A 15,646-nucleotide genomic window follows, 5' to 3' on the forward strand; every position below is an offset into this window, starting at 1 on the left:
AAAATGATTGGACAATTTTAGCCTGTAGGTAGGACAACAGCTGGTTGGCAGAGTAGATGTAAAGGCCTGAAGTCAGGAAGACATCTTCCCGAGTTCAAATCTGAACTCAGACACTTATTAGCTGTGACCCAGAGCAAGTCATCCTGTTTGCCTCAGTTTCCTCATCTATAAAATGATTCGGAGAAGTAAATGGCAAATCACTATGCCAAGAAAATCTCAAATGGGGCCAACAAATAGTTGGACAAGACTGAAACTTCTAAACAATAAGCTTCCGGTTTCCCAGCTCCCAAACTATGATCTTATGACTTAAAACTCCACAAACACATATGTGAAAGTGGATCAGAAGTCTTTAAGCAGTTTGGTATAATAGATTAAAGAGCAAGATTCATATCTGAGTTCAAATCCTGTCTCAGTGCTCTACTAAGTCTCTGGGCAAGATTTTTCTATGCTTATTTTCCTCAATTGTAAAAGATGGATAACAAAATTTACCTCACAAAGTTATCACAAGGATCAAATGAATGATATATAAAGTTCTTTGCAAACTTTAAAGTGTTATATAAACATTAACAATTAATATTTAAGTAACAAATTAGCTATTAATATTAAAGCCATGCTTACTGTAGAAGCTGACTAAAAAATATACTGCAACCAGAGTTTAGCAGTAGTGGACTCTTAACATATTTGATAAATTACCTGACTGATTAGAGGGAGTAATTTAACAAATTACAGAAGCAATAAAAACCTATTAAAAAAATTTAATTCCAGAGGCTTAACAGATTTAAGATCAATGGACAAATGACTTAGGAGTCAGAGAACCCTGGATTCAAATTCTGTCCCTGCTACTTATTATAATTTTGAGCAAGTCTCTTTTCTTAAACAAAAACCAAAAAAAAAAAAAAACCTAGGTAGAATGTTGAATTTGCATCAGTAAGTATTCAAATCTTGTTTCTGACAGTTAATACATCTATGTAACCTTGGGGAAATTACTTATTTACTTGTGTAAAATGAGAATGATTTAAACAATATCAAGGTCCCTTCCAGAGATTCATCATAACAGAGGTAATAGTCCTCCCTGAATACCCTATTATCTCCAGTAAATTCTAATTGAATAATTGATTATTCTGCCTCCTCTTGTGCTACTGAAAGGAACTGAAGGAATTGTTAACAACTATGCTGAATTGATATACTATAAATCTATGTTATATAATCTTGATGAGATATATAGAGAGAGATTAAATATAGAAACCTGTGGTTTCTATGATTCTTTGGGCCTCAGATTCATTATCTGAAAAAAGCAAGTTCCTTTAAGCTCTAAATGATCCTGACATAACACATCCAAGATAAACTGTTGAAAACTACCTAAAGATCATTTAAGTGGTTTCAGAGAAGTTTTTGATGAGGTCAAATCAAGTAGCAAACATCTTGTTTTCTTTTGTATAGTGAATTTTAATGTTCTTACAAAGCTAAAGAATTTTAGGTTATATTTAGGGCAGTAAGGGATTAAATAGAAATATTCAAATAATAATGGAAATAAAATTAGTTTTCCTCAGTTGGATCCAAAAACCAACTTTCTTCCAAAATGGCTGCCAAAACGGGTGTCAAACTTAGTGACTTAAAAACCGGTTGTTCTGCATATGCAGCATAACTGGTAGAGCCAACAAAGGAATGAATATATTTGGAAGCAAGCAGAACCAGCTTTGATACTACCTGAGGGTAGAAAGGTAAAAACACTTTAAAATATGCTTTCTGTACTAATAAAATTAAAATCTTGCCAAATATTGGCTCAATAATTTGTAAAACAACTAAACTGTTTTTCACTTTGGTTGTCTTTAGGTCAGATCCTGATTTATTACCATTTTCTAAAAATTAAAGGACAGGGAGGGACACCATGGAATGGAAATTTTTTACAAGGAATGAATAACTTTTATTTCCAGGAGATGACCTTTCTTGGAGTAACTAATAAGAATTATAATGAATTACAAATTTTAACTACTAGTTAAATGATGAATTTGAATACTAGTCTAAGATACACAGCTTCCTAATGATTTTATCTTACTTCATCTACTTGTTACCAAATCTCAATTGAAATTCTAATGGAAAATTCTAGGAAAGGGCAAATAATCTGTAAGTCTAGGGTCCAAACAGAGATCCCAAGAAACTGACACTAAGTTTTGCTGTTGATTTCAACATTAAGAACATCCTCTACCATGAACACTGCTGAGCAGAGTAGTGGAAAGAAGGGTTTGAGAAAGTTTTCATCTCTTTCAGCCTCAGCTTCCTCATCTGTAAAAGTGGAGAAAATAGTATTTTTCACCACCAGCGTTCACGATTGAGTAAATTCTTTTGTACAGATGAGAATGCTATATAAATGAATAGTGCTATATATATATGTATGTATATGTATATATGACAAGTAAAATCAACAAAAAAAAACCACACCAAAATTCCCTCCTGAGCTTATTTTGCACCCCCCCTCCCCAGTAAATTTCCATTTGTGCCCTGTTTATAATTTAAGGAAAAGCAGAAAGCGGTGTCAAAAGTCGTTTTTTTATTTATTAGATAAAAAAATTACATAAACGATGAAATTTGATCTTTATTATGAAATCCTTCGCCAAAGAGAAATACCCTCACAGCAGTTCAAGCCCTAGAAGCGGGGTGTTGTCTAAAACTGAGCCAGGCGCAGGGGGGCCGTGTTTGGGACCCGTCTTCCCTCCGCTACACAAGCAAAGCAGCCTTCCCTGGGCCAGCAGAAGCCGGAACCCAAGACGGACAAACAACACACACACACAACCAACATACACACACAAACAACACACACAACACAACCAACATACACACACAAACAACATACACACACACACGGTTCCAGGGTTTTACTTCAAAGCTGTTGGCACTTACCGACTCGGTTTTAATCATTTTTTTGCCAACAAGTCTTGGGCCCAATCGCACCTGCCGGGGAAGGGGGCCGCACCCCGCCCCCACCCGGAGGCCTGGAAGCGCACTCCGGCCTCGGCGCCCCTCTCCCCTTCCCCCACCCCATTCTTCCCTTCAGTTCTACGCCGACGGCACCGAAGTGGGGGGCGGGGAGGGGCTCCCCGGCTCTCCGCTCCCCCGGGGGCGTCCCGCGCCAGGCCCCGGGTGGCAGCCCCCGCGCTCGCGTGGGTCGGGGTCCCCCGCCCTCCGCCCGCGGGCCCTTTCCTTTCTTCCCTCCGGGGACCTCGAGGAAGGGCTTACCTCCGCCGCGCATAACCCTCCGCTCCCCGACAGACGCTGGGCCGCCCGACTCTCCCTCTCCTCCTCGCAGCGTCCGGCTTCCCCGTTCCTCCTCCTCCCGCGGAAAAAGGGCCCAGACCAGGCACAATGGCGCCCGCCCCTCTCCCAGCTCCGGCGCAAAGGCAAATCGCCCCCGTCACGGGCCCCGCCCCTTCCTGCTCGCCCCGTCACGCGCCCCGCCCCTTCCTGCCGGAGCCCCGCCTCGCGCTCGCCCCGTCGCACGCATCTCGCGAGAGTTGGCTGTTTGACGGAGGGGCGAGAACGTGGGGAGCGTGAGGGGGAGGGGCGCTCGGGCACCCGGGAGGGCGCGCGTCCTCTTCCGGCCGGCCGCGGAGCCGGGCCCCGTGCGCGCCTCACGTTCCCGTCAGCACCCGCGCGGGTGCCCCGGCTGCGCCTCCAGGAGCGGGTCGCGCCCAAAGCGCCCCCGCCCGGGCGGCACAAGGTCCTCCTCCTCCGCGCCTTCTCTCCCGTGCGGAGATGCCGCGTGTCCTTCCGCCTCGACTCAGGGGGGGAATCTAGACTTGGAAACGCCGTTAGTGGTCGTCAAAGGTCATAAAGCATCCACCCAGGCCTCCATCACGTCGCGGAGGCGTGACACTCATACCCATTTCACAGATGGGGGTACCGAAACAGCGAAGAGGCTTGTGTGGGGTCCAACAGGGCTCTTCATTCCAAGGCTTTGCTTCTTTTCATTATTTCCTATCTGTCCTGTATACCGCAGGTTTTGGAGCTCTTTGTTGGCATGTTGCCTTCCCCTCCCCCATCAGCTCGGAAGCTCTTGGAGGGCTGGGACTGGTTTTTTTTTGTATAACCTAGAGATTAATTTCCATCACAGTGCTTGGCACTTCCTGTTAGAAACAAGAAAATAATACATCAAAACTGACAGGTTTCCTGATCACCCTTTTAATCACTTGATTTTCTTTCCTTATAATGATTTTCTTTGTTTTGGGGTTTTTTTTTTTGCAAGGCAGTGGAGCTTGGCCAAGGCCACACAGCCAGGTGGTTGGATTTGAACTCTGAACTCAGGTACTCCTGACTCCAGGGCCGGTGCTCTACCCACTGCACCACCTAGCCGCCCCTCTACCATCTTCTCCAGTTGTTATTCCTCCTTCCACCTAGGAAGAGAATCAATGACATCATGGAGGATGTCTTGACTTTTTTTGTCAATTGGATGTAAGTGAAGCAGAGTTGAACAGTCGTTAATCTCACTCTATTCCAGTGGCAAGATAAACATCCAGAAGAAGACTGGATGCAGTGGATGATCTTGGCCTCTTCAGTACCTGACCAAGCTGAGTCTAAAGTTTCTCGATGTAGAATTTCTTCTCACTGGCCCATTCTGCCAGTGGAAGTCTTCACATGCTTGTAGTAGACATCACCCTAACTCACTAACACTTGGCCTCAGCCTGGTTTAGCCCATCCACCGAGAAACTTTACTGCAGTCAGATCATTGCTTATTCTGCAGCTTCTTGAGTCACAGGTGAGAATTGGGTGACAGGTAGGAACACCGAAGATAGAAGAGCAACCCCAAAAAGGCTTTGGAGATTCATCATAACAGAGGTAATAGTCCTCCCTGAATACTCTATTATCTCCAGTAAATTCTAATTGAATAATTGATTATTCTGCCTCCTCTTGTGCTACTGAAAGGAACAGAAGGAATTCTTAACAACTATGTTGAATTGATATACTATAAATCTATGTTATATAATCTTGATGATATATATATATATAGAAAGAGATTAAATATAGATGTAGAGATAGAGATAGATATATATCTGTATATATAGATATAACTATATATAGATATAGACATAGATAGATATTACTCTGTTTAGCTTTTAAAACTTTCTACAGCCTGACCTCAATCAATCTTGCCAGCTTCACTTGATGTTACTTCCCTCATGCATTCTTCAATTCAACCAAATTGTTCTCTGCTCTTCCCTTGTGACACTCCTAAGTATTAGCAGTCTCCAGATCTGGTATGCATTTCTTTCCGATCTTAGCCTCTTTTAGTCACTCTTTTCTTTTAATTTCAAGCTTAAATACCATCTTCTGCAAGGTCTTCTTGACCTCCTCAAATGCTAATGTCCTCCTTTCTGTCTTCTATTTATTTGTACTTTTTAATTTTTTATTTATGCTATATATACATATATATATATATATATTTATATTCAAGTCTCTCTCTCTCAGAACATAAACAATATGAGTGGGGATTATTTCCATTCTCTGCACTTGTTTCCACAGTACCCAGTAAGTGCCTGACCCAAAGTAAAAGTTGCTTAATCAGTACTGTTGATTAATTGATAAATATATCTCTCAGTAGAATGTGAACTCCTTAAAGGCATTAATTATTCTGGTTTTTGTCCTTGCCATTAACAACTAAAAGAGTAACTTGCACAAAATAGGTACTTAATAAATATTTACCAAAATGGTGAATTGTTGAAATAATTGAAATTCCTACTTATTAGGATATGAATGAATAAAATTTGTATAGTGTTTTCAGAGTTGTAAAGTCATTAATGTAGATAATAATAATATTAGTTAATATTTATATAGTAGTTACTACGTATGTGCTAAGTCTTTGTAGTTGCTATTTCATTTGATCCTCATAACAATCCCAGGAGGTAGATGCTAATTATTACCTCCATTTTACAGATGAAGAAACTTAAACAAGAATAAGTTAAATAACTTGCACAGGGTCACACAACTAGGAAATGTTTGAGTTTGGATTTGAGCTCAGATCATTCTGACTACTGGCCCAGCATGCTCATTTTTTATTGTTCTTCCACTGAAGAAGAGTCCAGGCTGGGATATTTACTGTCAATGTGATCATGAGTCAATCATTTAACATTAGTCACTGTGTAACAGAGTCACTGTGAAGAAAGTGATTTTCAAATCATAAAGCAATATATTGATGGCAGATATCATTTATTCTTAAAACAGAATTAAGGTGAAGTATGCAGAAATCTCAGTCTTATTTATGGAAAAATCATCAATCATGTAGGGTGTATTCAAAAAAAAACTAGTACCTCTTGTGTAAGGGTTACCAGGTCTCTTTTAGGGTCACTTTCCACCTTTGATGTCCACCAGAGCCACCTAACTCTCACCTGTGGCTCCAAAAAATTTTGGCATACACAGTAGCCACACCCTGGTAAACTGTTTCAGCAGGTGGGCTAAACAAGATTGGGGGAAACCAAGGGACTCTCAAACTCATCCATGAGTTGGCAGGAATGTCAACCCCAAGCATGTGAAGTCTTCCACTAATGGGCAGATGAGCAGAATGGCCATGAAGGCACCTGAAGCAGGTGCTGTGGTGCTCAGAAATTATGAGACATCAAAGATGCCAAGTTCATCCACTGCATTTAGAGCCATCACCAGTTATCTTGACTCAGTCTTGCCATTGGGATCATGATGACTTCATTTATTTTTTAGAAAGATTTTATTTATTTTGAGTTTTACAATTTTTCCCCCATTCTTGCTTCCCTCCTCCCCACCCCACTCCCACAGAAGGCATTCTGATAAGTCTTTACATTGTTTCCATGGTATCCATTGATCTCAGTTGAAAGTGATGAGGGAGAAATCATATCCTTAAGGAAGAAAAATAAAGTATGAGATAGCAAAATTACATAATAAGATAACAGGTTTTTTTTTTCTAATTTGAAGGTAATAGTCTTTGGTCTTTGTTCAAAGTCCACAATTCTTTCTCTGAATACAGTTGGTATTCACCATTGCAGAGAGCCCCAAAGTGTCCCTGTTGTTGCACTGATGGAATGAGCAAGTCCATCAAGGTTGATCATCACCCCCATGTTGTTGTTAGGGTGTACAGTGTTTTTCTGGTTCTGCTCATCTCACTCAGTGTCAGTTCATGCAAATCCTTCCAGGCTTCCATGAATTCCCATCTCTCTTGGTTATTTTTTTTTTAGGTTTTTTTGCAAGGCAAATGGCATTAAGTGGCTTACCCAAGGCCACACAGCTAGGTAATTATTAAGTGTCTGAGGCCAGATTTGAACTCAGGTGCTCCTGACTCCAGGGCCGGTGCTCTATCCACTGTGCCACCTAGCCGCCCCGTCCTCCTAGTTTCTAATAGAACAATAGTGTTCCATGACATACATGTACCACAGTTTGTTAAGCCATTCCCCAGTTGAAGGACATTCACTTAATTTCCAATTCTTTGCCAACCAGGGATGGTATGAATATTTTTGTAGATCATGATGACTTTGGAAGAGAGTGAGGTCAATGACTTCTTGTAACTTTGCCTCTTCTAAATCCAATTTACTAAATCCAATCACTTGGCAGGAGAAGATACCAGACACTGAGGTCCTTTCTCGAGCTAAACTGCCTAGCATTCCAACATTACTACAGAGATTGCAACTACAATGGACTGGATGCATTATTAGATGCCAAATGTGTGCTTGCAAAAAAAAAAAAACAAACATTTTATGAAGAAGTCACACAGGGGGCTCAGAAGAAGCCCTATGGAGACACCCCAAGGTCCCATTGAAGAACTTTAGAATTGATTGTACAGCATGGGAGGCACTGGCACAGGACCCCCCAGCATGGTATGTCCTCATCAGTGAGGGTGCTGCGCTCTATATGGAAGGCAGAATCTAAGCATTTCAAAGGAAATGAGAGATTAAATTAAACAAGAGTTTAGAATAAGCAGGTGTTCACTTGGACTATTTGTGCCAGTGGTAGAGCATTCCAAGTTCATGTCGATGTGATCAGTCACAATCAGATACACTGCAATTAGTCTCAAACATAGTGATGTCATTTTGGTCTTTTTAGATAAAGAAGGACAAAAACTAACCAACAGTAATAACAACAGCTAGTATTTATATTGTGCCTTAAAGGCTACAAAACAATGCACAAATATTGCATTTGATCCCTGGGAGGTATGTTCTCTATATACCTAATTTACAGATGGGGAAAATTGAGGATAGCAGATGTTAAGTGAGTTGCTCTTGGTCATACAACTGTAAATCTGAGGTCCTATTTGAACTCAGATCTTCCTGATAGAAGATTCGGTGCTCTGTCCTCTGTATTATCTAGCTGCTTTACTCCAATTTTTGTAGCCTTGATGATTTTTTCCCTCATTCACTGCTTTATTTATTTTAGCTTTCTCACCATAGCTTATTTTGACTCTCTATTTCACCATTGTTCTTACTATCATTACTATCATAGATTTCTTTGAATATTGTTCCAACAATTATTCATTTTAGAGTTGTCACTTAAATGTCTTTCTTACTGACCAACTAGGAATTTGGAAATATAATATGGTGAAATACAAAAAAATAAGCAAACATATTCTATGAAGGGTTGCTGCAAAAAAAAAAATCTAATTTGTATTTTTAAAAAGATTAATTTTTTAAACTTTTGAAAATTTTGAAAACCTGACCTCAACCTATTTTCTAACATTGTTACAAATTACTTCTTGCATTGTGTAATCTATCCAAATTGACCTTCTTACCATTTCTCATTCAAGACATTCCTTCTCTTCTATGCATTTGTAATGTCTAGAACACACTCCCTCTTCACCTGGTCCTTGTTTCCTTCACAATCCCTTATTTCCTTCAAAATTCACCTTCTACATGAAGCCTTTTCTCAAATTCTAGCTGTTAATGTCCCCTTTCAGTTAATTATATTATTTTTGTATATATTTTATATATACTTGTTTGTGTTGTCTACACTGATTAATGGTAAGCTACCTGAGAACAGGGGCTGTTTCCTTTTCTACATTCCCGGTGATGTCACAAAGAACAAATTTAATAAAGGCTTATTGATTCATTGATTTCATTCCTTACTACACTATTTCTCTAATATTTCCACTGATGGTTTCTCTCTTTCTGGACTAATGGTTTCCTTCTTTCTGGGGTTTATCTTATGAAGAGAAGTGCTTCTCTCTTCTAATAGAATGCTTCCATTACCCACTATATACATGAGAAGGGTTTCTACCATGTTTCTGGACAATGTCATTTATTCCTAGTAGTATTTTCTTTTCAAAGTCCATAAATTCAGTTAGAGCAAATCTTAACAATTTGGCAGAGTGTGGGAAACCTTTCCAGCATAGATATTATCAGAGGTGAGTAGGGAACATTTATTTAACATAAACAGAGATAAGGGAATGTACTCTTCTGCAGCTCAGAGTAAGTATATAATACAACATCTCTTCATCCTCTACTACTATTCTTTTAAAAGACTTTTTGGGTTTCACATCATACATAACAACAAACATTTATTGAACACCTACAATATACAAGGCACCTTGTTAGATGAAAGAGACACAAAACTGTAAGATTTTGCCCTCAAGAAACATAATCCATAACTCTGAAATTCCCCTATTGGATTACAATGTCTTTCTCTTCTACTTTACCCTGTATACCATCTATCTAAATCAAATCACCATACTCAGAAAACCTTCAATATTCTAAGTCTCCAAGAGAAGTGGATTTTACCCCTGAAGCTGGCAACATGAGCCACTAGAGTTTTTCTAGTCAAACTGTTCCCTTCATTGTTCCTAAAATGGTTCTCATTTTATTCCCCCTTTATATAAAAAAGAAAACTTGATAGCCACTAACTCTTGTCTGCATGATTAATGCTAGTTTGACATTTGGGGAAATATTAGGATCTTTGTAGAAGGAAATGCAACCTTGCTTCAGTTTGACTGAGGCAAAGGATAGGAAAAATAGATATTCACCCTGTTGTGACATCACAAATACAATAGAGCCACTTTGAAATTATACCTTTAAAGAGCAAGATAGCAGAGTGCTAGGAAGCAGTGCATTAAGCTCCCCTTCACAAACTCCTTTAAATAGGTCTAGAAAATGCTCAGGAATGATTGTACTATGTTATTATGATGGAATACTATTCTACTATAAGAAATGATAGACAGGATACTTTCAGAAAAACCCTGGAAAGACTTAACATAAGCTGATGCAAAGTGAAAAGTACCGTATACAAAGCGATAGTGTAAGACGGTAAGCTGCGAATGACTTAGTTATTCACAGCAATACAATGATCCAAGACAACTCTGAAGAAATTATGTTGAAAAATGCTATCCATCCCCAGAGAATGAACTGATGAAGCGTACTTTTTTATTCTATTTTTCTTGAGGGATTTTTTTAGGTCTCTATTTTCTTTCACATTATGACTATTATGAAAATGTTTTGCATAACTACACATGTATAATCTATATTGAATTGTTTGCCTTCTCAGTAAGGGAAAGGAGAGAATTTGGAACTCAAAGTTGTAAAAATGAATGTTAAAATTTGTTTTTACATGTACTGGGGAAAAATAAAATAATAAAGAAAAAAAAATTCTTGAAACTGAATCTTAATGGGAAAATACAGAAAAAGAAACAGTGAATCATTAATACAGCTCAAGGCAGGATAGGGAAATAGACGGAAAGGTATGAGGACAAAGGGGATAGGTCAGGCCAGGTGTGCTACATGTGAACATTCTAGCATTTAGGGAAAGTCTGTGTACAAGGCAAGAAGAGCAAATCCATACTGAGAACCACCAGACTCATCTACAAAGGAGGCAAGTGTGAATTGGCAGCTTCATCATCTAATACCCAGTTTTAGGTCAGAGATTCAAGTCACACTGAGAAGGGGACCTGTATAGACCAATAGTATTGGTAGGAAGGTCCTATGTATGTAAAGGAGAAAATTCAAAAGCCAATAGCAGCAGCAGTAGTTTGGCTCAAACCCCAGAAACAAAGCAGGATTTCAATTTCATTTCTAGAATTTAGCCCAGTCTGAGGAGGAATAAACAGGGCAAGTATCCTAGATGAAAGGGGAATCTACACATCTGTCATTCTGAATCAACAGTTCTTTCTAATTTGTTACTATAAGTGAAATCCAGTATCAGTGAAATTTTGGGAATTTGTAGACTTCAAACCACTGAGGTAGCAATTAGATTTTGTCGTGGACCAGACTATTTGGAGAATTCTGAAAGCCTTCAAGGCCCTAGGCTATACTGAGGTCCTGGAGTAACATAGGACTCAAGTCTCCAAGAAAGCAATAAGACCAGTCAAGATTCTTTCCAGAATAAGGCAGAGCTTAGACCTAAAATCAAGTCCAAAGTCAGGAAGTAGGCAGGAAGAATGAGCAAACAAAATAAGAACCCTACTAAAAAGGGTTATTATGGTAACCTGAACACTCAAAAGTACAAACCCAGAAGAAAGTAACTCCAAAATTATCTGCAAACAAAGCCTCAAAGAACAATACAGTTTTGGAAAAGTTCAACTAGAATTTCTACAAGAAATAAAGCAAGAATTTTAAAATAAGAATTTTTAAATATTTTTATAAATATAATCCAAAAGTTTGAGATAAAAAATAGAAAAGAAATTAGAGTTATGGGAGAAAAAATTGGAAACGAAATTAACAACTTGGAACAAGAGGTATTAAAAATCTATTCCTAACAACAAACTCCCTAAAAATTTGAATTAAGTAGAAACTAAAGAAACATTAGACATTAAGAAATATTAAAACATAGTCCAAAGGCTGAAAAAATGAAGGAAATAAAAGGCACCTGATGTGGAAAACTGAGGAGAAAAATTTAAAAATCACTGGACTATATCAACACCAGGAGAAAAAAAGAGTCTAGACATTTTATTTCAAAAAATCTTAAACGAAAACTTCCCAGATCTCGTCATTAGAAGGCAAATTAAAATAGAGAGAATTTACAAATCTCCAGAAAGAAACACAAAATGAAAACTCTCAGGAACATTATAGTCAAAATTCAAAGAAAATATATTACAAGCAACTAAAAAACATTAGCACCAATAGAAGCAAAGAACTTGAATATGATATTCCAAAAAGGAAAGGATAAAGGCACACTCTACCTTTAATGAAATAAAGGATTTCTAAGCATTCCTGATAAAAAGACCATATTTGTGGTAAAACTTTGAAGTTCAAACATAGATAAATATTAATGAAAAATGATAAAGGATTAAATAAGTATAAGTTTCATCCCAATACAAGAAGATGGTAGAATGTTCCCCTCTGAATAGTAGTTCACAGGAGTCCAATTAAATGAGGCCTGGGAGTGATTCTATTGTTTTAGTGCTATTAAGAAAAGAATGTAACAAGAGGGAAAAAGAATATATTGGAAAGAAAGAGAAAGAAATGATACAGAAATTCTCTCATTTAACAATGATGCACAAGCAAATAGCTATATAAACAAGGAAGAGGGATGAAACTCTTGAACCTCATCTCACTGTCATATGAACTAGTAAAAAAAAGAAAACACACACACACACACACACACACAAAGGGGCATAGAAATCATTTCATTCTGGAGGGGAAAAGGAAGGAAAGAAAGCAGGACTGGAAATTGGAGGGAGGGCAGATTAAGAGATGGATTAGTCCTCAGCAAAAAAAAAAAAACTCTAAGGCTGAACAAACATATTTATAGCACTTTTGAAGTAGCAAAGGATTGGAATCTGAGAGGGTGTTGATGAATTGGTGAATGGATGAACAAGTTTTGTTACATAAATTGATGGAATGTTATTGTGCTGCATTCTTAACAGCATAATGATTAAGAACCCAGAATTCTAATGATGAAACACTCTACTCCTTGATAGAAAGGTCAAAGACTCAGAATGCAGAATGAAGCTTTTTTTTGAACATAATCAATGTGGAAATTCATTTTGATTGACTATACATGTTGTAATGGTTTTATTTTACTTGTGCTCTCAATTGTGAGGGGGTGAGTGAGAAGACAGTTCTTAACTGATTAAAACAATTGTAGGTAACAGGAAGGGAGTTAATAGATAGGGAAAACTTGAACATTAAAGATAGAGAAGGAGCAAATTCCAGAAGGAGATGGGAAAGTGTTGCAAATGATCAGGGACAGAATTAAAGAAGTGTGTGGATAGGCAATCATCTTTTAGTACTGGAGCAAAGGAGGAAGGACTGAATGGTGATACTGAGGGGATTTAAAGTATCTCATGAGAGAGGAGAAAGAGGTTGTAAATGATGATCTCAATTTTTTTGATGAAAAAAATATATATAAGGAGATTTTATCTGATTTATTTACCTACACAATCCAATTTCTTTCTGTCTTCTCCAGAGAATCGCTTCCTCTATCATCAACACTCTAAAACCAAAAAGGAAAAAAAACTTCATAATACACCTTTCCAAAAAAAAGATTTTATGCTGTATCTCTCATCCTTTTCATAGTCACTCTTAGGAAAAAAGAAACATCTATATTAATTTCCTCTTCTTTCTCCTTCTGTCCTGACTTTGGTCCTAACCATTCTAAAAACGCTCTCTTTCTAAGCACCAAATGAGCTTGTTTTCGCTAAATCCAATGGCTTTTTCTCAGGCCTCATTGTTTTTGGTGTTGTATCCTCTGGAAATCTATTCCTTCTTAGATTTTATTATATTGTTATAAAATAGTCAGACAGACCTTTCTTAGTCTCTTTTTTGAAGATTAATCATTCATGTCTAACCATTGATATATGAGTGCTCTCTCCTGGACCCCCTTCTCTTAATTCTCTATACTCTTGCTTAGTGATCTAATCAACTTCTATGTATGACTATGCAAAAGACTCTCAAATCTACATATCTAACCCTGATTTCTTCCAAGCCATAAATCTACAACTGCCTCCTATGCATTCTCAAGTTAATACCAGACATCTTAAACTTAATATATCCGAAATAGAATTCATGATTTTTCTGTCTAAACCATCCTTCTTAATCACAACCCTATTCTCACAAACCCCTATATCTTAATAGTTGCTAATTGTTGTCATTTCTACCTGCTCTACATTTTTTTATATCTATTCATTTTATTAAACAACAAAAAGACCCCAATTCTGGCTATCACTTTCACTAGGTCTATTGCAATTGTCTCCTAATTGCTCTCCCTGCCTCTCGTCTCTCTAATCAATTCTCCACATAGCTGTCAAAGTGATATTTGTAAAACACAGATCTGATTATGCTACTCCTTTGCTCAATGAATTCCATGGTTCTTGACTGCAGGAAGATACACTGGGATAGTCCTGCCATTATCTTTATGATCTTTCGAGTAAAACCTAGAACTGATTTGACCCTTTGGGGAGGTATTAGGCATACACTATAGGTACTTTTGGTATTTTCCCTTGCAAATTGAATTGCCGATATGTCAGCAAGAATATTTTTACGTGAATTTAGTAAGCACAAAGGCCAAATTTAGATTCCTAAAGATTCCATTTTACACAGCAAATTTCACTGTTTACAGTCAGAATGAGGCATAATTTTTGCTTTATTAACATTAATAACATTAGATATTGGTCTTGTGTTAGTTATAAAATAACATATTATAATAATACATCATAGAAAATATCTTTTGTGTCCACTGGGTCTATAAAATGTAAACACTTTTAAAGATAGTCTTAATAGTATTTTATTTTTTCCAGTTCCATGTAAAGACAGTTTTTTTAACATTCATTTTTGTAACATTTTCTCCCACATTAGTCATCTTGTGGAAGAAACAGAACAAAAGGGAAAAAAAATAAGAAAAAAGTTAAAGAAGTAAAAATAGTGTACTTTTATCTAAATTCAAACTCCATGGTTCTTTCTCTGGATGTGGATGGCATTTCCCATCACAAAGTCAAAGAATTGTCTTTGAAACCCTTATTACTGAAAAGAGCTATGTCTGTCATTAACTGATCATCACACAATATTTGCTGTTACTATGTAAAAAGTTCTCTTGATTCTGTTCATTTCACTTAGCATCAGTTCTTGTAGATATTTCCAGGTTTTTTCCTGAAATCTTCCTGCATGTCATTTCTTCTAGAACAAAAATATTCTATTACATTCATATATATAACAACTTGATCAGGCATTCTCTATTAATAGGTCATCCCCTCAATTTCCAATTCTTTGTCACTATAAATATTTTTGTGCATGTGGATTCTTTTTCCTTTTTTATGATATCTTTGGGACACAAACTTTGTAGTGATATTTCTGGATCAAAGGGTATGAATGATTTTATAGCCTTCTGGGCAAAGTTCCAAGTCGCTCTTCAGAATGGTTGAATCACTTCACAACTCCACCAACAGTGCAATCATGTCCCATTTTTCCCACATTCCTTCCAAAACTTATCATTTCTTTTTTCTGTCATATTAGTTAATCTGACAGGTGTGAGGTATTAACTCAAATTTGCTTTAATTTGCATTTTTTACAAGCAAAACTTTTATTTTAAAAACTTTTCCCCCAACTACATGCAAAAGCTATTTTCAACATTTACTTCCAAAACCTTGAATTCCAAATTCTCTCCCTTTCTCTCACCCCACTTCCCCCATTGAGAGAGTAAGTTACTTGGTGGAGCCTAAAAATGTATAGCCATGAAAAACATTGCTACAATAGTCATGTTGTAAAAGTAAACATAA

At 37.5% G+C, this 15,646-nt stretch overlaps 1 protein-coding gene across 4 annotated transcripts in view; it reads right to left on the reverse strand.

Moving 5' to 3' along the window:
• Positions 1–3,392, reverse strand: part of MARCHF7 (membrane associated ring-CH-type finger 7) — a 48,829-nt gene extending 45,437 nt beyond the window's left edge. For 2 of the 4 annotated variants that reach the window (XM_074215880.1, XM_074215879.1), the window contains exon 1: positions 3,235–3,319. The gene's annotated coding sequence lies outside the window, so the exon portion shown is untranslated. Of the gene's footprint in view, positions 1–3,234 lie in introns of all 4 variants that reach the window. The other 2 variants (XM_074215882.1, XM_074215883.1) reach the window with 2 other exon arrangements.
• Between the last annotated feature and the right edge of the window lie 12,254 nt (positions 3,393–15,646).

This window comes from Macrotis lagotis, chromosome 1, assembly GCF_037893015.1.
Source record: "Macrotis lagotis isolate mMagLag1 chromosome 1, bilby.v1.9.chrom.fasta, whole genome shotgun sequence".
NCBI classification, from domain to species: Eukaryota; Metazoa; Chordata; class Mammalia; order Peramelemorphia; family Peramelidae; genus Macrotis; species Macrotis lagotis.